Genomic DNA, 24943 nt, shown 5'->3' with positions numbered 1-24943 from the left:
ACAAATGCACTTATATCTGCTCGTAAATTTACACTGGCCAAGTGATAGCAGTGCCGAAACAGGTGTGAAAAGAACAAATTGTAGTTTTACGATTATGTACTTATGTGCCCCTGCTCGCAGCCTCATATTTAAAAAGGAACAATTTGACATTTTAGGAACTATTGCTTCCCTGCCGAGAGTTTGACAAGAACATCGACACCACTCTCATATCTGCCAGTTAGCTTAGCATGAAGACTGGAGGCAGGGGGGCAGCTAGCATGGCTCTACCAGCACATCCAAAGCTCACTTGCTTCAAGTCACACCATTCAGTGTTCATAAGCAGTATAAAAAGATTTCATAAAAGGTTTTTGACAGACCATGATGTAGTTTCAGGTCAATATATCCTGGACTTTTGTCTTTATGCCACACTAAGCCAACCTTCTCTGGGTCACAAATTAAACGGTAATAAGCATTTTCTCCATTATTTCCAGCTCAATGTACTTGTTTTATATCACCATCATTTAAATATCTCTGGATTTTCTTTATCAGAACAAAACAAGAAGTTAATTTCAAGGTGTTAATTTTTACTAAATAATTCACCGATAATCAAGATGATAACTATCATTATGTGCTGCCAGCGTTTACTACAGTCCTTTTCAATGGCAGGCTAGAGTCTTCCTTTAGAGCCTTCCATTAATTTTCATAATATGAAGGGTCTTCATGGTCTTTATGCGCACTGTGATAGCCTTATTCTGTGGAGTGTATTGTCTGCTTTGTTCTGTCCTGTGGAAGTAATCAGTTCTCATTATCACAACCAGGCAAACAAATATCTGCTTCTGCGCAAGAACTCAATAAGACAGGAAGGGGAGGGCGTGTGTGTGCATGTGTGTGTGTGAGAGAGAGAGAGAGAGAGATAGAAAGCGCCCGTTAATTCCCGATTAACAAAGTAAAGGTGGCAGATTGGCCTGCTGTCTTTCACTTTATCTGTTTTACTTGGACTGCCACGGATCCATACACAAGGTCAATACAGCAACACTGGTGCTGTTTAGCTCTGCTGTCGACAGGCCAAACTGCCTCCACAAACCCACCCCTTCCTCCCACCGCCTCCTCTGTGACCTGGACTTTATCAGTGCACAAGTAGACAATGCACTCAAAAACAGCAGAAAGACAAGAGTGAAGACGAGAAAAATGACAGAGGAAAAATATGTGTGCAAAGCTGCTGGTTCTGATCATGTTTTCACCGCACTTTGAATTTCTGTTCAACTTTACTTTTAGCACTATATCATGTTCCCCCAACATAAAAGCGTGAGAAACTTCCAGAACAGATTTGTGTCATTGCCACCAGTTTAATTTATCTTCACTTAGTTTCTGAAGTGCCCTGTTTCCTTCTTGTACTAGCAAACTGTTGCCATTGCTATGAAGAAGAAGCCGTGGCTGCTAAATTCATCCAAAACTGACCCGAAATCAGAACATTCATTGATTTAAGATTCAAATTCTATTTGTGGGTTTCTTAACAATTTGACACCACACATAAAATAATCTGTGATTTGATATTTTTTGTCAAACTCAACCTTGAAAATCGTAATTAACCTCTCATTGTCCCTACTTTCATTTATTTTCAGGCTTTCAGAAAGATTTGTTCAATTTTTGTAATGAGTCACCAGAGTTTCATTTGCACTTTCAAGGTTATGAAGAAAATATCTAATCCTTTGATAAAAGAATGAAAGATATAAGACTGTGAAAGAAAGAACTCAGCTACAACATCCACGTACTATTGTGGGCGTGGAAAATATTCTGTTCCCGCTCCCAGTTTTACAACACGTATGATATGCTAAAACTTAGCATATGAGAATAAAATTTTAAATAACATAACATTTTTACTTCTAAATGTAAATGTTCGGTAAATCCATCTACTGCAGTGCAGTATTTTCTTCTCATTGTTTTGATATCACCTTAGTTTGACATTTAGTGCCATATATCCCAAACTGACCCAAAAAAAAAAAAAAATTCTCAGGTACAATATGTAAAAATATAGCAAATATTAAAATATTTATCCTGCAGACTTCTGTGTTTTTATGTTAAGGATATGATTTGGAGAAACCTTTCAAATAGGATTTCAAAGTGGTAAAAAAAAAATAAAAAGAACAACAAAAAGAACCCTTCCTCCCACTTTGAAAATTTGCAGTTAGTGGGGGGAGGAGGAGGAGGTGGAGGAGAGGAAGAGAACACAAGCCCCCCCGGATGCCTGGAGAAATGGTGGACAGCAGGGGAGGAGTGACAGGAAAAGACGAGTCTGATGGTTATGTGGGGCGACAAATTGGTTCCCCTGAATTCATGCAGCGTCGGCCATCAGCAGCACAGACAGCTGCTGCCTTCGTGGATGAAGCAGGAGTAACAGCTGGATCTGTGATGGTGCTGTTAGTGAAGACAGGAAAGAAAAAGAAAAAAAAAAGGACAGGAGGAGGTGGCCACACCCAAACATTAAATTTGTCCCACCAACACCTCTTCTGATGAACTGAACAAAGTGGCAGCGAGACAGACAGAAGGAAGGTCTCTGTGAGTCAGATATGTGGGTGGTGAGCATTGTTTGGAAGAACAGCCACCTACAGGACTGGAGAAGAGCAAGTCCAAACTCTAACAGGCTAAAAAAGGTTAGTGTGTGTGTGTGTGTGCGCGCATCTGCCTTTGTGCTCTTTGAACCCACTCTAACTTTTATTGCCCTCCCAGGGATCATAATAAGGAACTAATTGATAGTCTTTGAGCCACAGGCTGAAGAGAGGGGGAGTTCCTGCAGGAAGTCAACACAAATCAAACTCTCTCTGAGCCCTTAAGGCCTGGAGCTTCTCCAGCTGAGATGTGGTGGGTTACAGCCGCTGTGTGTGTGTGTGTGTGTGTGTGTGTGTGTGTGTGTGTGTGTGTGTGTGTGTGTGTGAGAGAAAGAGAGAGAGAGCAGAGAGAGGAAACACAAAAGAGAGTGTGGGACCAAGATAACGAGAGGACGACAGTCTGGAGTTGACATTTATTGTCTACTTTTCTGGATGTCACCTCCTCACTTAAATCACATGAGATTCAGCTTTTGACCCAACAGCTGAGGAAAATTCAAATACTGCTTTTCAGCTACACGGGAGACAAGATATGTCAGTGTCCTGTCTGTCTTAAATGTAAACCCCTAAAAAGCTTTGAGTTATTTGTTAAGAAAACAAAATCTCACACACAAGATCTTTATTAATTTGTGACAAGACGATGCTGCTCTAAATTTATTTCAGAGGCTCAGGATATACAATATCCTATGGAAATGTCATCCTACCAACCCCCTCCAGCTCTTTTCATTTTCTCCCCGCTGCTAAAGGATTAGATCACGTTGCCTTGGGTAGGTAAAAGGCCCCCCTTCAACAACCTGAGCACAAGCTGAGCATGTGGGCGCATTCGGCTCAGATTCATATCGTCTCCTGTTCCAAAACAAACGGCCGTCTGACACAGAAAGGCATACGCCACATTCCACAGGGCTCAGGCCCCTCCATAAGAGGGTTGGCAGGAGCACAAGGGGTTTCCAACTCAAACATCCAGGGGTATCAGCACCATACTCTGCAGTAGGCAACCTATGGCCTTCCTAAAGCTGAAGGTAAACCACTGAGCAGCCACAGCTTGTTCTTCTGGAACACAAACATCCATTGTTGAGCAAAAACCGTCATTACAGTACAACAGGAACTATGTATTTTGAGTCAGACATTCAAGCTGTGCAAAACACTCAAAAGTATGTCACAATAAGTACAGCAATACTAACTGAGTGTATACCAGTGCGGTAGTATCTGCAGCTGAAATCAGTCACAACAAGAGTTTTATATCTCAAGTTTGAACCACATACAAGAACATATTGGGAGACAGATGTTGTTGGTTTTGTCAAAAAAAAAAAAAAAAAAAAAATCACTCTCAGTCATAACTCTCACTAATAGATCAACTTGTTAACAACTTCTTGTAGGTCAAGTTAATAAAAAAGTATGGAGCTGATCAAACTAATTGTAAAGAAATCTAGCTGAGCTATTATTTTCCCTCAAAGTCAAACTTAAAACAAACAAGAAACAAGTAAATTGTCTTATCGATGACAATTAATCGACCAAAATGTAAATGCACTTGCTTTTACATGGCGCTTTTCTAGTCTACTGAGCCAGTGGATGGTCAAAGAGCTGGGGCTTGCACCACCAACCCTCCAACCTTTAGAGGGCAACTCGTTTTACCTCCTGAGCCACAGCCATCCAAACCAAATAATCAGTCCACTTCTATGGTTTTGCTACTTGCTTGGGCTCTGTAAGGTTTTGGCCTGTGAAGGAGGCGTACGTACGGTCAGCTCGCATGCCGTCACAGGTGACATCTGCCGTGACGTCAAACCATCTCAGAAACTGTAAAATGTAAACTCTCAGACACAAGGCATCTCTGTTTTTCAGTTTTGCAAATTTGAAAATACTCTTCTGGTGTGACTTCTGTAAATTCAGCTGGCTGACAAGACTTTCACATGGGCGTCAGAATGCAGATGAAAAGATAAATTGTCCTTTAGTCCCTCTGCAGTGCACACCGTCATTAAAAGGATGAAACCAGCCTTTTACAGGTGCTTTAGCACAACTTTATGCTCTCATAAAGATTAAATGCTCTAAGAGTGCAGGCAAGCAGACCTTTCTGTGAGTATTGCCGCTTGGTGATGTCGCCGTTACTGCTGAGCAAATACAGTGACTTTCTGTGTGCCAGACAGATCAGCTACCTCCACACTGCACAGCTCGAAAATTTTCTGCCCCACAGTGAGAGAGCATCATGAACTGAAACTGGTGGCTGGGGGAGGGGGGAGGGTGTTTGGTTGACGGACAACCAAAATGATGAACCATCCACATGCTGTTTTTAGCCATGCTAGCACCATGGCACCAGGCTCAAAACACAAATAAAAACAGAGAGCTTGCAAGGGGCTTACTCAGTCATCTATAGTTATATATTACTCTTCCTCAGTGCACACTGGGGAGGGGTAGAATCCTAACCTTGCTCTTTTGCAGCAGCACCACATTCTTCTCTGTTTTTTCCTTCCCACAGACCAGTGAGACACAACATGGCCTGGCTATGATTTCCTCCCTTGCAGTATTGCTTCCCAACAGGAAGAAAGTCAATTTCATGGCTTCCAAGAAAAACAGACACATGCTGATAGACCACTGACGGACGAGAGCGAACAACGGTGGCCGCCTCACTCTCACCCCCACCTGTTGTTGTGTTTGGAGGTTGATGTAGGCAACAATCGATGCAACCAAAATTGAAAAAATGACATAGAGAGAAAGAAAGAATGAAAGTTGCAGCTTTTTGTAATTCTGAATCTGTGCATCAGTGTAGGAACATGGATTTTCTCACATGCTGAAACACATCACTGGCAATTTACTTCACCTCAGACCACTAAATATTTCACTGCTCTAATTAAAGGCCGCCTGATCCTGTCAAGCGGCTGTCTCAGATTTAATGTAAAGTCAATGTAAAACTTAGCACTGTGAATTTGCTCCCGCAGCGCTGCCAGATCTCGTAAAGAGGGGAACAATGTGCAGCTCATGTGGCCCTATTTAGAGAATACCTCAGTGCTGTGGTATCCAGCTTCCTGGACCGTAACAGGCTTTCTTTCTGCCTTGTGCACAAGAAGGAGCTCTGCAGATTCCCAGGGCCTTGCAAGCTCTGCTGCTCCCACCCTCCTGTACGCCTCCCTGCTCGCTCGTTCACCGGTTGGGAATTGGGGAAATTCCTCAGCCCCGTTTAACGGCTCGTGATACGCACAGGAAAGCCTAGATTCTTTGTCAGCTGTGAAACTCTAGACACTGGGAAATGAGCTTCACCTTCCAGTCTTCTCTGGTGCTGAGGAAGGGTGGGGGGGGTGGAGAGATCTGCTACAGCACGACAGCTTTCTTCCCTCCAGACACAAGAGAAATATGAAGCTTAAGAGAAAAGCTGAGCAGTGTTGAGAAAAGAAAATGTTCTCAGAGAGATTTAAGTGCCTTATATAAAACAGGTTTCACATTTTGTATTTCAAAGACTCAAATAACCCAAAAGCGCTACGGTGCAGCAAGGGAACTATCTGGAGTTTCTCCATTTAGCTGGAAGTGATAACATGGCCTGTATCACGAATACCTCATATCAGAGGCTCAAACCACTCGCAGGGACTGAAAATGGAGACGAGCTGTGCACACACAGATGTGAGCAGCTGTATGAATAAGAAACAGCACTTGTTTAACGAGAGCTGATAAATACAAAGATGTTTTACAAACAGTTCAACCCTCAGCTGGAGGATGAGACGATTCCTGCCTGGGCCCAAGCTGAACAGTCGTTGATTAAATCCTAAACATCCCTACCGCTTATTCTACACTCGGTTCATATGTCTTACTATTATGGAAATAAGGTCTTTAATTCACTACATTAAAAGAAATGAGCTTCCTTATGAGATGTTTAATCTATGTATAAACGAACTTCTTTAAACCTGAAACAGTCGTGTTTTTTCGGCCACTTGGGGAGAGAGGAAACATGAGCCCTACATTGACATATCATAGCTGTTGATATGATCTACTTTACACATCCAACAGTTGCACTGCAACATTATTATTCATTTGGAGTCATGTTTCCACCCATCTATTGAATGTAAGTCCAATATTCACTGTGTTTTAGCTCTACTTTTGGTCTCTACCAACTCCTGTGGAGATCAAATTTCACCGCATATCTCCAAAACTAATATCCAGGCATAAACACACATTTAGTTTTTCAGAAACTCTGGATGCACAAAAATAATAAAAACCCAAAGGAATGTGAGTAAAAGAAACAATGCAGTGCCTCTGTGGAGATCTGTGATTCTTGCTGATTAGGAAGTCTCTTATTATAGAAGCCAGACACTTGTGCCCTCTGACCCCCACCGGTGACACACGAATGCTTCACATTACCAGGTCCTCTGTTTTGTCATCAGGATATGTCATAAAGGAGATGCGAAAACTAATTTTGTATTTACCAAAAGCGGAAAGGGCAACTGTCAATTAACTGTATTATTCAATTATTCGATTGTTTTCTTTTAGCTCTCATCTTAAAAATGTTTTTATTCCACCCACTTACATGTTTACAAGGACTTCATGGACCCACATGGAGCCTGTGTTTCTGTGACTGAAAGATCAAGAAAAGCAAGCGAACAACAAAAAGAGCAGACATTTAAAAGCCCCAGGTCAAGGTAATTACAGCTGACACAAACAGAAATACACAAACGCAATATGAGACATTATTTTCTTTGCACATGCCCCCCCCCCCTCCTTAATTAACAGCCACCTTTGGTTCTCATGGCAACCTTTAGCTGGACTAAAGAGGTCCTCTGTTCCTTCCATCACATCCCACCAAATGATGGCTGGAAATGACTAAGCCTGCAGTGCCCACTTAACCTGGGGAGAACATTACCATTGTGACAAAAGCTTGTTCTCTCAGAAAGATCTCGGTGACCCTCGTCCATTAACTCACTCTTAATATAACACAAAACTAAATCGGGCATGTGGCCCTCTATCGGAGCAGACTTCTCACTTCTCTCTTGTCCCCGAAACAGCAGATAAATTCAGCCCTTCACCTGCATCGCATTATTACTCACTTAGCTCAACTTGTAGCCCACAGGTGCACACTATACGAGACCCTAGCCTTTCGTCCACGCAACAGCAGGAAATGAATAGGTGCGCTGCTAACTTAGCAGGTATTCCCAAAAGAGCTGCAGTGTGTATGAGAGCCTGCACAACATGCCCTGTTGCTGCCTGAACCAGAGCTCTCATCTTTCAGGCCTGCTATGTAATACTGTGCTCAGTGGGCAGGAATGTGCGCGTATACGTCCTCCTCTATTTAAATGCATGCGTGACTGTTATCTACCTCTCTGTGCCAACAGGCTTCTTGCTCCCTTGATGCAAGCGTACGGGGTTTGGTTGAGTAACATGCGGCCCAGAACTGAAGCTCTGCTGTGTTCAGCTGCCGTCAACAGCCGACGGACAGCCAGATAAACTGTCCGGGTTTAAAAGCTGGGAAGTAGGGATACTTACAGAGTGTGCCAAGACCATCTGTAAGGGAGTGCAGGGGAGAAAACAGGTCTCTCTTTATCTCATGTGCTTGGACTGGCCTGCTAACAGGACAGGGGGGTGGACGGATGGAAAATCTTTCTCCAATTATTTGCGGAAGCTAAAAATCAAGCTTATGGTAAACGCTATGCTGCACGGAGCCCGGATGTGGCCATAGAGAGCTGCTTCATTCCTGCATTTTCAACTGTATGTTGCGTGCACCAAACATTTGAGTGCAGCACTATACAGTAAAAGCTGCAAGTGTCACTTATATACATTTGTTTGCCAGCAATTTCTCCAAGGGATGTATTTAAACAAAGCTGATAAGTGAATGTGCACTTTACGGTAACTGTGACCCACGCATGGAAACATTTTGAAGACTGAAGGCGCAAACAGTGATTTTGTTTTTCAGAAACCCCGCAACAAAATGATAACAATGCAGTGCTTTAGTGAAGATCTGTGTCTCTTGCTGATGAGGAAATCTCTAATTATAGAAGCCAGACTCTTTGACCCCCACCAGTGACACGGATGACGCTTAGCCGATGTACGTATCTGCACTTGCTGGTGTTTGACTTTGACGTCTGACCACTTCTTCTTCATTTCTGAACATGTTCAGCTCTTGATGCAAGAAGCATTAACTTGAACTCCTGCAGACTACCACTATAACACATCCTGTCCCGACCTCTGAAACAAGGGACTTTTTTTTACTTTCGGTCTGACCTTTTGCCTCATTGCAATCTTAGTTTAGTGTTTTTTCCTTGCTGCAGAACAACTCAATGACTGGAATATTTAAATGCATAAATATTTTACTTGGCTGTTTTATTAACCTCTACCAGTTAGCAGCGAGCGGGTAAAAAGGCTGGAAACAAGGCACCTGTATATATTCAATTTCCAGTAATAATTTTGGATGCTTTATAAAAATGTGGATATCACATGGATGTCAGATGAATAAAATCCTATTTTACAGCATTTGAACACACATTCTTAAATAAATATAGCCACCGTTACTCAACAAGAGTAAAGACTTCAAAAGCTTTGTGGGGCTCCCAGCTGAGATCTATCACGCTGTTTGTTATATAAACCTCTGCTGTGCATACATACACCTGTGCCATGAGCAAACACACATTTTCACTGCAGTGCCTTGTGTAAATAAACTCACACACACGTCAGATACGTATGTGCGTTAACACATGAGCTGCCACATGTTCATAGACCGTGCTGCTTTGACCTGTGCATCAACTCGTCCTTATGCAGTGTGCACATACATGTCTCTCTCTCTCTCTCTCTGTCTCTCAAACACACACACACACACTGTTACCCCGTCAGGTTGTCACTTTGTCAGTCAGTACTCTGGAAAGGCATCAATGCAGTCTTTCAAGCCTCAGCAGGCCTGCAATATCAGCCTTCCCTGCACAGGTGCTGCTGCTGGACCAGTCAACTAAAATGAATGTCTGTGCCTGGAGATATAGTATTTATGTGTGTGTGTGTGTGTGAGAGGGAGAGAGAGAGCGAGTGTGAGGGAATTTCTCTTTGTTTCTCTCATCAATGCATCGCACACATCACACACACACACACACAATACATAATACAGAAGTACCATAATCACCTGAGAGGCACATGGGGTCAATCAGAGTCCCATGTTCTACCCTGCTGCACTTTGTCAACAAAGCAAACACACCACTGGAATGTGTTTGTGTTTGAACCCTATCACTATAATTAGGCTTCGCGTATGTGCATTTGTTCCATGATGCCTGCACATGCTTTGCACTTGCGCTCTTTGTTCTTGAACTGAGCAGTTGTTCAGGTATTGCCAAACGCTGCTCATGTAAATTACATGCTGAGGGCCGCGCACACAGAATGTCTTTTGACTTCAGTCTGAAGGAACTACGCCGTGGCACTTCAGACGTTCTGTCCTCAGTCCCCTTTTAGCTGTTCGGCCTCTGGCATGCACATAATGTCTAACATGAAGGGGAGCCTGCTAAGTGTTTTAAACTGTGTGCCCTTAATCTTTGAAACAATGCTGCTCATGTGTGCCAGACTAAGAGCTAATCAACTTGTCTTATAACAATCAAGGCGCAGGGTCAATTCACTCCCAGCTCAGTCGAATGAGAGCACAAATTAAAAACAATCCATTCCATGCAAGAGGAGCTAATGAGTCAAATCACTTGTCAGGAAAGTGAATATGCAGGAAACTTTCTTTTCAGTTAGATAACAAAGATAAGCTGCAATAAATCCACACACACCCATTTTTTATTTGAGCAAATAAATTTTTAGCAGTTCCTCTTTTTGCGATGCATGGACCATGCAGTCCACCAGCGCTCCATGTCACAAAACACTTCTCTCACACCTCACACAGTCTGGTTTTCCCTGTCACTCTGTCAGTGGGGTGGGGTGGGGGTGGGGGGGCATGGTTTCCATCAACTCTGCCTTTTAAAAGCTTGTGTGTTTTGCTGGTGTTTTAAAAAATCCCCAGAGCAAGGTGTGTGCGGCTGTGTGTGGAGCATCAGCGCTCACAGACCCACTTGTAAATGCACAAGGAAGTTTGCATGACGGATGAACTGGTGTTAAATTTAATATCGTCGAGCTTTTTCCCCTTTATAGCATCTCCTGGTCTGTGCAGAGTGCATGCATCAGCCAGCTGCCAAGAAGGGAAAAGAGAAAGCCTGAGCTCTTCATTGCCAGATCATTAACACCGCAACATGAAAGCTCACTCGAGGACCGGAGGGGTCAAAGTTTGCCTCACGTCTTCCTCACCACATCAAAAAAAACAGATAAAAGAATGGATTGGAGGAGGAGGAAGAGGAGGTACTGTATGTCGGCCGTTAACGCTCAACCTAATAACAAGCAAATGAAGAAAACGGGAGTTTGACAACACGCATTTGGAAAAGTGACCAAAACACATAAATGTGCCACAAAAATTGAGAAGACAACCAAATACATAAAACCTAACCAAAGAAGTAGAAGTGCTGCAAGTCACACAGAAGACAATAGAAATGAGTCACAAAGCCAGAGGACACTAAAAGTGATAAACTGCGCTCCGACACACCTGCAGCAACACCCTTTGTTAGCCAGGTGTGACGCGTGAGGTTAACTGTCTGACTGAGCTGTGTTGCAAGATCGTTTAAATATTCTTTTCTGTTTGCATGATTCAGATGTTATTAGCCTCGTGCTAGCTAACTATTAGCTAACCAAAATGACGGTACATAATATCTGAATCATGCAGTCAGATTGCTAAAACTAAAAGTAGAAAGTATTGTGTAGTCATGAATAATTAGGGAATTTTACTGCTTTGGAACTTATTTTCATTGAATATTTCTGCTTGTGTTTTCTCACTTTGCCGTGTTACTTCCCTAAACGCTGCCCAATGTCTCTCATAAGAAGGAAAATGTGAGAGATGATCCAAAAGTCCGAAGTCAATGAATTTATTCAGGTTTATTTTATTAAAACAAAAACTTACGATTTGACCTGATGCATTTTAGATGGCATAAGTAGATTGTTAAGCAAGTAGACATGTAGGTTTTACTATAAACATGTCACCAGAAGAGTGAACCAAAGCAAATGAAAATATGGTATATTTTTAAGCCTGTTAATATACATGGCTCCTTATCTACTTATAAGCATGCAGAAAAAAAAATAATGTGCCACATTCCTCCATCCAAGACGCCAATCTCTCACTGCTGCCAGCTCTGACAAATAGGCCTTTATCACCTGAGATGAAAGCCAGAGGGACCAGGGGGAGGGAGCAGATGGGGCAGAGGCATGCGAGGAGGGAGGGAGAGCGATTTTGCCGCTTTGTTGGCTGATCTGGTTCAATCCTCGTGGTGCAGCGATTGAATTCCTATCCAAGCCTTTTCCTTAAGAGGATTTGGACTCAAGGGAGTCGACAGGCCACCAGGCTACAGTGTGAGGGGACGAACCCGTGACGGGATGATGCGAGAGTTGGTGCAAAAGGTGCAGGAAGAAAAGAAAGAGGCGGATTGGGAAATTGCAGGGAAAATAAGAACCAAGATAGTAAAATAAATAAATAAATAATAATAATAAAAAATAAATAAATAAGAAAAGCAAAGGTCAAGGATAAATTCTGCTCAGTCCAGGCAAACATGTTTGTCAATTCTAGCGGGGATAATGTGTTCGCAATTAAAGACAGGAAGGAAGCAAAGATGGCGTGAAAGGTTAATGAAAGAAGTCATACAAATCCTAACTGTGGGACAGAAGAGCTGAAAGAGAAAAGGGACAGTAAGGAACAGATGAACAGGAGGAATAAAGAGGAAGGGTGAGATGACGGGAGAGTAACGGCAGGTGGTGATCTCTGATCCCATTACCCAGGGCTAATCCTGACCGGGAGTGAGTGTGTTTGTATGTTTGGTGGCCACACACGTGTGTGTGTGTGTGTTTGTTTGTTGGCATGACACTTCCTGTTGCAGCAGGTCTGTCAGTCAACATGCGGACACACTTGAGGGGAAAATTGGAGCGCAAGGTCTGTTGAAACGGGGACAAACGATCGGAATATCTTAAAATATCCAGATTTTAATTTAATTTCTCACAAAACTTTAAACACGACTGAAAGAGGATGGCAGAGATAAAAAGGATGATTAGTGAACAAAGAGAAAAAACTAACCAGTGTGGCCTCTGTTTAATTTAGAGTTTAACTGTAGCCGCGAAGCGAAGCTTGACAGAAGTTTATTTTTAGTTTCTGCAGCGTTTGTTTTTCTCACGTTTTAACGAGCAATTTCTTTGTCTTCCTCGTCTTGTGTTTGTCTGCTCTCCATCTCACCCTCACTCACAAAGCAACAGACTCCTGACAGCTCGCTGCTTGTCAGATGAAACAGTGCGTGTCTCAGCCTGCATCTACAAAATAACAGAACTCCAGAGTAAACTTTTTCAGAGTTTGAGAAACAGCAGGTACAGAGTTATGGGGCGAGTCTCGGCGCTCGGCGCGCGGCGCTCGGCGCGCGGCGCACGAAAGCCGGCAGCCTTTGATGGGAGTCCGAAGTGCCGTCACCCACAGTGCAGCATGCGCAGGGAATATTAATAGCGAGCCGGTCAGAATGTGTGGGGCACAACGTATTTGTGTAAAAAAAAAACCCCAAAAAACAAATATTCATTAACACGCTTAAAGAAATCTGAATTTTTACTTTTAAGTAAATAACCACAGAATTACAATCTGAATTATTAAATTATAGATGATGCCTTCCTTGCTACGCTATGATCATGATGAAACTGAGAGCTTAAGTAAAACCACATTGAAAACACCTCATTTTGTAATGTCACGTAATGTGGTTTCCTCAATCAAAGGTGGTGAAAAAAACCACCAAAAAAAAAAACCAAAAAAACAACAATCTGATATCTTTTTTATGATTTAACAAACATCACCAACTTGACTGCATCTGTGAGTTTGTGTGCTAACAAAGCGTTTGTTTGTTAAAATCACAAAGGTTTCCATGTTTGATACCCAGTGCAGCAGAGGCTGTCAGGGAACCCATTAAAGTTTATCAGCCAGACAAAAATGCCAACTGAGAGAGGTCTGAACTGAGGCCTGTCCAGGCGTCACATTAAGGACTCCGGCCCGCTGTACAGTAAACGAAAAGCAGGTCAACGAGCGAGTTTATTACTTGTTCCTAACCTAAGCACAACCAAATAAAAGTGCCGTGTGTATTACTGCTTTAATCAAACCAACGCCTTTCCTCGGTGCATTGTTCTGTTTGAAGAGGGTTTCATCTCCTGCCTCCAATCCACTCTGGGCCTCATGATAACATCAGATGACAGCAGATGTGGATGTGCAGCTCATTATTAGTTTCATGCCTGGATGTTAAGCCCTACCCAAAAACATGGTAATCCCCCTTTATTCAAACCAAAGACCAAAATGTGATGTCAGCCACTATCACAAAAATGTAAAAGGTTTTCTGTCAAAGTGCTTTTATTAAAATTCAGCCGCTAACTTGAGTTCGTGTTCAAGTTGACACGACAGATGACGGATTGTGAACTCTTCATTTATTCTTTGTCAAAAGTGCCAGATGTAGACCTGCTACAAACAGGCTTTGAATACTCCTGCAGAGTGACACTTGTAATATAAGCAGCACTATAACGTCGTGACACACACGAGAAGTGCTAAATAGTGTTTCCGCCCCAAATTAATTTGAATATCCTGAAGACTGAAGCGATGATTACTTTATTTCAGGGTTGGGGAGGATATAAGTGAGAGTTTCCACAGCAGGAAATCTCTCTCTCCAAAGACACACCTGAAAATCCCAACAAATAAAAAGGGCAGCTATTGGTGGACTCCAGTATGAACAGTGACTGGATCCAACGTGGGCTAAGTGTGACTCACATAATTGCACATTAATGACAGTGTCTAATTACGGGTGGAAGAGCTGAGCCGAGTACCAGACTCAGGGTCGACATCCACGTGGGTTTTTTAATCTCTCGTCTCCATCGATATGAAAACTTCAGCCTAAAATATCCAACAGTGGAATTCCTTTAAATGTAATATTTACAGGCTTCATTCCAGCAGTCAGGATTTATTGAACCTTGTAAAGCCAGGATTGCCCAATCATATTAATGTATAAATACTCTAATGTCTAGCTTCAGATTTCAGGTACAGAGTGGAAAGCATCACCACAGACCGGTTTTCCACTCTAACACGGTCACCTGTGTGGATTAACATTGTCACAGAGTCACCTGAGGTTCAGCTGGCAGATGCTGAAGATTAGCCTGCTGCGGCTGGAGAGCACTTCAGACCTCTTAGCACCGTCATCCAAACTAAATCTAACTTGGCATGCAAACACCGCAATACCAGGTTAACTTGCTTGTGGGTTACAGCAGGAGCGGAAACGAGTCACGAAGGATTAATCAGGTAGTCCTTCTGATTGGCAAGAACAAACAAGCAAAAAACAAGCAATCAGAAGAAGTTCCCTTGGACTGGAAATTGTGATGGCATTTCCAATCTAAACAATCAACTAATCGAAAAACTGGTGGTTGCAGCCTTTTCAAAAAAGCAAAAAATATGCTAAATATTTAGAAATCATACACTTAAAACAGGGCAACTTCAGTGTTAGTCTTCAGTTAAAGACAGTTTCCGGAGGTTGGTGAATAAAGTTTTCGGCCGTGAGCTCAGCCAAACCCACCATCTCGCCAGCGTGAAGCAACAAATGTGATTTTGTTTGGAGAAAACAGTCCGCATTTGGGATCAAACTCCGATCACACATGACAAGAGGAAGTCGTCGTAATGCACATCTGCGAGTCTCTGCCTATGAGTGATGCTTGACAGGAACACCGCAGCTCCGGCCGCTCAGTTCCTGGTGCTTGTTCAAACAAATTGCTCCACAACAAAAAGAAAAATGCTTCCATGTCTTACATATGCAGGCCAGCTGCGTGATGCTAGATGCATTCTTCTCTTATCAACCACACAACAGAGGGCCCACAAGTTCAGCTCAAAACAATATGAGTAAACACAACTCCCATCATTCTGGATGAAATCGTCCACGGTGCTTTGATTGGCTCCTCCCTTTTTTTATATATATATTCCATTTAATTAAATTAAGATAAGACTCTGGCACATTTTAGGATGAGGTCTGAATATTTAATATAGCAGTAAAACCATATTGTCTTGGTTTCTTGGGGACATTCTGTGTGACTTAAAAAAGTGTCATAGCCTCCAGCTCATATTTGAAAATGATGGGGCAAAATTCTTATTCATGTCCCATCCTATGTAAATAATTGAATTCTGGCAACCAAAATAGGCCCAGCGCTGGAACCACAGCTAGGCTGCATTTTCAATCTTTAATGACTAGATGGAAGAATAAGCTGGGACTTTGAAAAAGTGCCAGTTTATCAAGAGAGAAAACGCACTTTCAGCCGAGAGAACACACAATTAGCAAGAGCCCAATCTGTCACATCATTTGGATGGAGGACACAGATCACTAACAAAACTCCTGCAGCTAAAAATGGCTTTTAATGTGTCTGCCAAACCTCTGCTCTTTTCCTCAACACACAGCCTTTCCCAATTCTTTCCCTGTGCTGTAATTCTGCAAGAATGTGTGGTTTCTGAAGACTGCAGTCTGGCTTTCCTGAAAGGTCCAGAATCAACATGGGATGCTGGTCGACTGGCGCTCCACCCTGTGCTTACTTTACCACCTTCTTCCTGGGGTCTCAAGAGAGGCATTGTGAGCGCTTGTAAGAAAGTCGAAAGACAAGTTAGGAGACGGCGTTTGCTGGTATGTGCATGTAAAACCTTTAAGTAAAAACAGACAAAGATATGCGGCCAAAGCTGGCGGAGGTTGTGAATGTACATCTCGCACAAAAAAGACGAGCTACTACCAAGCAACGGATGTTGCCAGCTGCGTTTGCACTGCAGGTCTAACAAAACTCGCCATGAAGCCTCTTGTGGTCACCGAGTCACACATGGAGAAGTGCAACCGCACTAAACAAAAGCAGAGGCAGAAGCAGTAAGCAATCATCTTCAAAGAGGCGTCTCCAGTTGACTCTACAGAGCTGTGTGTCGACGCAGTGAATGTTTGGGTGGCTCCGTCTGCGCCACACACACACACACACACACACACACACACAGTGAGGTCAGTGGAGTTCGTTAGATGCACACAGGATACCACAATGTCACTCCACAATGACTACAAGAGAAGGAGTCGCTAAAGCGGGAGAGAGCTGAAGTAACCACAGAGGAAATTCATCAGTTGTGTGTTGCTCTCATCATAGAGCACTTATTATGGCTTATGGCAGTTTCGGTGTAAGAGACACACTTTTTCCTCAATCAGCACGATCAGACCTTTGGTTAAAAGAGGGTACATTTGTCTCTACTGTCACAGGCCTCTTAAGTAACTCAGTGTGATATTTATACTGTATTTATTGTTTACTGTTTGTCTGATGGTCATGTGGTTACTGCTGGCTGTAAACCAAATTGCTCCTCAGGGATAGTAAAGATATCCTTGATGTTATTGAAGTTGAAGCAGCTGAGGCCGACTTGATCTGGATTTCGTCACATATTGCAACTCGATATCATTGTTTTGTTAGGCTTTTCCTGCCTGCAAACTCCCACTTCTCTTTCTCCATGCCCTGAGTCTTTAATGCAGGCTTTCTGAGCCCAAGTCTGAGAAATTCTTCTCTTGCGCCACAGCAAAACATTATACAACTGTTATGTAGGCTGAGAAATTCTGAAAAAATAAAATTAAGTGCGGCTGTGTTCAACCCTAATAACAGATTCATCACGGCAGCCAATAGCTGATGAGAACAGTTTTGATAAGCGAGCTAGCAGTTATTGTGCTGCTCGCCATTGTTGGCACATTGTGCAACCCTTCGCGAATTAACACCACCAACTGGCAGCATGACTGTATATCAGATTGTCTGTGTGTGTCCTCATAATAAGCCCAGGGACCCACTCATAAAAACATTCCTCCAAAGCACTAGCAGTGGTCAAAATCTCCACGGGGCATTTTTACGTTTGACTGCGATCAATTATGACTCTGAGAAAATGAAAACAGTTGCTCTTGTGTTTGCCCAATAACTGTTTTGAGGGCTACCCGAGTCACACCTTTGGATGTACGAGACGATCGCTCAAGTTAGCCGAAATGCTATGAGGGTTAAAGCTGCTTAAAGCTTCTGAAGGCCCCTCATTCTCTTTACAGCCACTATTTAATTCTTCGTGGTGAATCTGAAAAAACCCTGCAGAGGCTGTGTTGGAAAGCCAGGCGGCCTTTTCTGTCAGAAAAGGATATCCTGCTGAGTCTGGAGAGGAGCGGTCACGCAGCCTTCCCACTCACCCACCCAATCATTTCATTATACAAATGATGATCATCAAAGTAATCAAGCTTTGCACCCTGCCTGCCCCGCTTCCATTACACCATGAAAACCAGTTTAAGTATAGCATGGAAATGATACGGATTATGAGCGAAGCTGTGACCTTGGCTGGTGTCACTGTCAAAAGGGCTTATGTTTTTTGGAGCGGGGGCGGGAAATAAAAAGGGAGAGAGCCAGAGAGAAAGGGTGAAAGCTCCAAAAAGATGAGACGTAGCGTCAGTGAGGACAGCCTAGAAGCTGCGCCTCAAATTTCCAGATGTTTTTAACTTAACGCTAACAATGTGTGCAAAATCTGCACAGCAAAGCCTGCAACACAGTCAAGCATGCAGAAATAGATTTCCAGTAAAAGGGTCAAAGGGCAAACCCTGTACCTGGCTGTGGACATGACACATTCTGACTGCCGGCCTCTGTTTGTTTAGCGACGTCTCCCTGAAATTTTCCACCCATCACAGAGAGCTGTGTGGTCGCGCCCGAAAGGAGAGCGCTGGCAACGAGCGTGTCAGCGGTATTTGCATTTAAAATCAAAATGGATTCCATCTGACACGGTTTCTCTGGTCTAAAGCCTCTCTGGGCTGCATAATAAACCCAATCCCTCGGCGTAATGGAGGAGGGCGCTGAATGCTGCGTGGTGCTCTGCTTACAGTCGGCGTTGAGAACACAGATGGCTGTTAACAGAATGCATTAGTAAAGATTAACTCGCCCGGTGGAATCGCCACATTAGTGCCTGTGATCATGTTAACAACCACGGCAGGGAGACAGTGCTTGGTATGATAAGGTTCGAAGTTTGACCTGGGGCTATGCAATAAATTGTGTGTGTCAAATTTACTTCTAGGAATAAATCTTTGGGAAATATTTGCAAACGTGAAAATCCGACGGGGTCGATAACAGCAGTCGAGATGTTGAAAAGGTGCAGAGTTTGCAGGCATTTAATGTTATTCTTCAGTGGTACAATAAAACTGCATGTTTTAGCCCATTAAGTTGTGCATATTATTCATTACAATGACAGCTGGAACAAGATGGGTTTTACTTTTTCCCCCCACTGGGGAGGAACAAAATATTTCATGGATGTAAAAATCATGTTTTTTCACATTACACACTATAAGTTGGTTTCAGACTTGGTGTGAAAAGGCCCTCAGTTTGATTCTCAGTCACAAACTCCAAATATTTTCTTTTTAATTTGGTGCCCAGCAGTGCACCTTTATACATTTGCCCCCATTTTTTTCCCCTCCACTGTTAGTTCATTCAGTCTTACAGTGTGAGTCACTGTCTGGACCGGTTTGATGATGCGGTCACAGTTTAGATTTTCAAACATCGGACGTCTGCCACAGCAGTTCACGGGAACATCTGGATGCGGATCTAAGTTCCTGACATCATGATTCCTGCAAACCAAAATAAGGAAATGAAGCAAACCTCAGCAAAGTCAGCCCTTACAACTGCCTTTGAAATTAATCTCGGATATGAAAACACAACTGAAGACTTAAATGTTTGTTGCTGCCAAGAATGTGGAGACGGATGCACATTTTTTTGAAGCTTATTATTAAATTACAGGTTTTGTGCTCAGAAGGAAATTATTAAAAGCTGGAAGTATTCAGTCACGTGGATTCAGGAATGGAAACACATCTACTTCCTGTTTTGTTTTGTTTTTTGTGAGCTCTCTTGATATCTCCCAGTAATGAATATTCATGAGTGTTCAATTGGAGCTTTTAAAGTCACTGCTTTTCACTAAAATGAGATTACACACCAGTGTGGTTTGGAGGAAGAAGTGCTATGTGCTATGTGGGGAGTTCACTAATGAATTCCCCTCTCCAGCTCATCAGCCTCCCCATATACCCTGCGGAGTCTCAAAGGTTTCTCATGAAAACAGCTCTAAATTAAGTGACTGCATGGAGTATAATTTGCGGTCGGTGATACACCCTGCATAGAAAGCATGATTTACACGCTTTAGCTCATTCGCTGCTGTTTTTACTCCAGATTGGGGGGAAATAATGGAAACACCAGACATTAGAAGTACATTTTTCTGCTTGGAGGAATCCTGGTGCAGATATCAATATGGCGCCTTTAAGAGACGATAAAGCGCGCTCGTAAATATGAGCGAGCACAGATGTGTTAAATGTGCCGTGCCCGTTTTTTTTTTTTTTTTTTCTCTCCATAGCAATCTTGGGAGTTAGATGGAAAAACCTAGCTGACGTCATGGCTTCAAATATCTGCCATTTTTCTGGGACAGTTTACAGATGGAACACATCAGGCCCTTTAAGATCATAGTCTATTCAGCAGAACACAGTCAACCAAGCAGCATTTGATTTCACTTCATCCCTTAACAAGGCGACCAACAAAACCTGAACTGACCACAACTACGCTAATGACGTTTAATACAGCTTTCAAGGATTTTTTTCCTTTTCCTTTCTTAGTTGGAGTAAGAGAGCAAACTGCCTGTCACAATTTCAGCTTACCACGTAATATACGACTCTTCTGTGCTTTGACGAGGGTCGGGTGCCGTTCACTTTTCAGTGTCGACACTAAACGGTAGCTTTATTTCATTGTTTTACTCTCTCCTTAATAATAAAAAACTCATTTCAAAAGGGAGACGGGGCTGTTCAAAGACGTGATAGCAGGTCTGTGGAGGACTTGGCTTTCAAATACTCTTCAGCTTTTAGAAATATCCCGAGAGTTGTTTCCGCAAGTTAGTGAGGGTTGTTAGGTGACATAATCTCATGTTCTCTCCTTCTCTAAGCCAGGGACCTGAATATACTCCTCGACAGTAACAGTACGCTAGCGTTCGCCTTTACTCTCGCAATAAGATGCACCCAAAGACAGAGCAATACAATTAACTGAATAACTGAGAAAAATGATCTGTTAATTGATTGATAATGGCAGTAATCATGACTGCAACCCAACTTTACATGACAGACAAAAGAAATCCCATAGCAGATAACACCATATTGTGAGCCACCAGTCGAGAAGTCATATACCAAATACCAAATTAGCAGCACTTCGTTAACCACATGGGCTTGTCTCTGTCATCTCACCCCCTGCCGAGTTAGACACTTTTCACACCTCACACAGCAAAGCTCCAGACATGTCTTGTCTGGCTTGGGAAAACCTGAACACCAAAAGGGAGGCAGGGTTCACACTCTTCCCCCTACTCCCTCACCTTCTTCTCCCTCGTGTTTGCCTCCTGCCGATCGAAAATGGAAGGCAGCAGGCAGAAATAAAAGAGAGAGAGAGAGAAATAAAGGAAGAAAACAGACATCCTCATATGAGGGTTTTCCCCATTTCTCTTTGTCACAACCACAATTCGCTCCACCGCAGTCCTGCCAAGGAAGTTTCCATTCGCTAAGCTAATTAAATAGAAGAAAGGGGGGAGAAAAGAGGGTGGAAAAAGAGGAAGAAAAAGCAATGTTCCAGGTTTACGATGCCTAAATATTTTCAACCAGATTGCCACAATCACATGCGGAGGCTTTTGTTGTCCAGTGCTGCAGCCTCTGACAGTCTGTCAGTGGTGACTGTGGCCCAACACAAACCAGTGCTTCTGCAGCCACATTTCCCTCATGTGTTTTCCCTGTGCCCTTGGTGGCTGAGATGACAGTGTATTTTAAACATGGCTATAAACGCACACACACTCACACACACCCAGAGCGACATAAAAACAAAAAGGCACGACGGCACAAACCAGCAGAGAAAAACACATGCACAGTCAACAGAGTTTTGACTGTTTGTGAGTCTTTACTAGTACGCACAAGTCCCTGCCAAAAGTAAGAGCCTCTTCCAAGTCGTCAACAAGGGAGAAGAGGAGGAGGAAGAGGAGGAGGAGGAGAGAGGAGAACAGCTCCTTTCAAACACACATACGTCCTGCAGATGTTAGCAAATTCAACGCAAGCGCTCACATCTTAAGGGAACTAAAACTAAGAGGGGCAGTGGGGGGAAAACAGAGAAAAAAAATCCTCTCCCGTCATTCCTTCCAGTTGCCAGAGAGGGAAATTATAATGCAACTGATCTCAGCTTCATCCGAGACCCTGTGGTTACGACGGGCAGCATCTCTGACCACGCAGGCAGAGAGATGTGGCGAGAGGGCGTCACGGAAGAGACGGACGGAGATAAACCACACAGGAGAGTGTGCCAGTGTGTGTTTATCTACATGTGTGTGCCTGCATGGTGACAAAACAGGAGTTCATGCGTGGACACACATGGATTCAGGGGAGGGAAAAAAAAAAAAAGTGGTGGTGTTGGTGGGGGTGGGTGCTGTTGTTGTGCTTTCAGTGGTCCAGCGGCCTCCTGCCTTCTGTGGAGTCCATTAGTGATTGCATAATGCTTGGCAGACAGGGACTGAGTGAAAGCACCCCCTGAAGGGTCGGACACCAGCGAGGAGGAGGTAGGCAGAAAACTCAGCGTTCCCGTGTGTGTGTGTGTGTGTGTGTGTGTGTCATCTGCGTCTTTCTAAGAAAAAAGAAAAAGGAGACGCGGCGGCTTTCTCGCAGTCAAAATGGAAGCGGTTTGGGTCTTGAGTTTGATGAATTCTAGGTTAATGCAAAATTTAAAAAAAGGAGCATCATTAAATATACAGCAGGAGAAGCTGCAGTTGCAGCACAGCATCTGGCCTGTGCTTCGGCGTGGCTTTACTCCCTTTCATTCCCTGCTCCGTCATTCCCCTCCTAAAGCCCAACTTTGACTGCATTCCTTATTCCATCATTCTTATCTTTGCATGCTGCCCCTCGCTGCCCCTCGCCCTTCACATTCACTCCTCTCGCGCACACAATAAAAAGACAATAACAATTTTGTTCTCCAACTGCAGACCGCCGTTTTACTTATTCATCACCGAGTTCACTGGGAATGAAGCGTTTAAGATGAAGCATATTGCTTTTAACGCCGGAGAACGAGGAGAAAATTTCCAGCACGCGCTGCTCGTCCGGGCTCTGAAAGCCTTGTGCTGTACAACAAAACGAGTGAAGCGTCACATTCAGTTCAGCAGCCTTGAAGAGGATTTCAGAAGGATTAAAAAAAAAACACAACAAAACAAAACATTAAGAGCAGTTGAAACTAACATGTTTTAAGGATTCACATAGCCTTCAGTTCATCCTGTGCAAAAGTAAATGTGGGTTTGTTCTTGGTGCATCAACAGCTGGATTCTGGGAGTTTTTACAAGCATTTGGACAAAACACACACACACACACACACTCAGCCTTAAGTGTAGAGGAAGGACAGCTTTTGAGTCCGTGTTGTTCATTTCATTACCACCAAATCAGCAGATACAAAACTGGTATTCAGAAGTCAGAAACCTTTGATAATACATCCCTCACAATGCACAGCCTTCACTTGAAAAGCCATCAAAGGGTTCAAGTTGAAGTCTTGTGTTTGGTGCCTTGGCCTTTTCAACCCTTGAAATAATACGAGGGATTTTCTCGGGCTCAGTGTCTCTAACTCACTTTTTGACTACTTGAGATTAGTTTATCATAGCGATCTGACCTCACTTGCCCTTTTGAGAGAAGACCAAGGCAGCTTTCACCCTGCATCGTCTTCATGAATGGAGTAAGTCTGTAACAAACGCTCAGGAGGAAAAAAGAAAACAGATGTGTGGAAAAAAAAAAGAAAAATCACATTCCATTCAAAGTCATTTTGATTCTTGTTCTCCTCCACCCTCCCCTTTCCTTCTCTCAGCCTCCCTCTTGCACCGCACTACAGTTTTCCCTCGACCGTCCTTGAGAGCCACGCTCGTACCAGATCCAGCCCTCCTACTGAAGCGATTCTTTTGAGTCCAGCACCAGAGGACGAGACGGCGCTCAAAGCCCCCTCCTGTAAATCACAGATGTAAAAGGGAGGTGAACAACACCCACGCTTCCCACCAAAACATGACACAAATTACAGACCACAACATCTGGTGAGTGGCGTGCACCGAGACACGGCGGAGCGAACTCTTCTTCCTCAGAAAAGTTCTCGGAGGCAGAGGAGTGGAAGATTACACAAAAAAACCCCTAAAAAACAGTCTGACAGAAGAGCTGCAGAAGATAGCTGACCGCTACAGTTCCACGTTAGCCACGTTAGCCACGTTGACCTCATCGGACGAGAGATACGACAACAACACACCAGCTACACGTCCTGCACAGAACATAATTTTCCTTCAACGTGAGGCTTCAACATGTGCACAGACCTCACATGTTGCGTCACTGTCAAAGCCTCGCTGGCTAAGTATGCTAGGAAATGAAGAAGAAAAAGAAGCAGAAGTAAGAGCATAAATGGTTTCTGGACAAAAGCACAACCGTTTCATTCAAGGACTGTGACAAGAAGAAAAAGAGGAAATGTTCTCTCACTGGCTCACTAATGAAATAATTAGGTTTTGAAAGCCAGAAGCAGGGAGTTTGATGTGAAAGTTTTCAGAAGCTGAGCATTATACTGTCCCCCTGTGATGTGACGGGGTAATTAAAGCGCAGACAGATGTGCCTAAAGCAGGTTATCAACCACTTGTCAACACTGAGAATCAATGTCACATGTCAAGTCCCAGTGAGGCCTTCAGGGGACACAAATAGAGGGAAGGCGGATATTGATCAGGTTAGAGTGTGTGAGTGTGTGTGTGTGTGATTGAACCGTGACGGTCAAGCATGCCAGTCCTGTCATGTTCTTGTAATGGATTATCTCATATTTGAGCAGGAAATAAATATATCAAGTATACTAACAAAGGCTGCTGTATGTTGACTTAAAGTTCAGTAAGTGTGGCGTACAGATACAGAAACAGATAACAGACAAAGGGGGGAAAAAGGAACTCTTGAGGGTGACCTCATGCAAAACAATGAGTCATTAAAACAACAGTGTCTGAATCAGCTAATTGGACAACAGAGGAGGCGGCACAGCGCCAAGCGACAAGTCACAACCCACAGAGAAACAACAGGAGGGGACAATAATGACAGGGACTGCACATGAAAGTGCCAAAATCTGTCAGTCCTGCAAGCCGGCCAATTTGCAGGGTGATGCACACTCAGTGAGGAGGCACGACTCTGACCCGAACCAGAACAACAGGGACTAGACTGACTCTGATCATGAAGAGAAGTCAGTCAGACTGCCACAGAAATGAAGAAAAATGGAAATGTATC

General features: G+C 43.4%; 1 protein-coding gene across 1 annotated transcript in view; it reads right to left on the bottom strand.

Annotated features, from left to right (window-relative positions):
- sdc2 (syndecan 2) overlaps nucleotides 1–24943 on the bottom strand; it is a 40707-nt gene that overhangs the window by 14564 nt on the left and 1200 nt on the right. The window lies entirely within an intron of this gene.

The sequence above is a fragment of the Scatophagus argus genome, chromosome 17 (assembly GCF_020382885.2).
Source record: "Scatophagus argus isolate fScaArg1 chromosome 17, fScaArg1.pri, whole genome shotgun sequence".
Classification (NCBI taxonomy): domain Eukaryota; kingdom Metazoa; phylum Chordata; class Actinopteri; family Scatophagidae; genus Scatophagus; species Scatophagus argus.
Note: the sequence above shows the minus strand (reverse complement) of the source record. Positions and strands in the feature narration are given on the sequence as shown.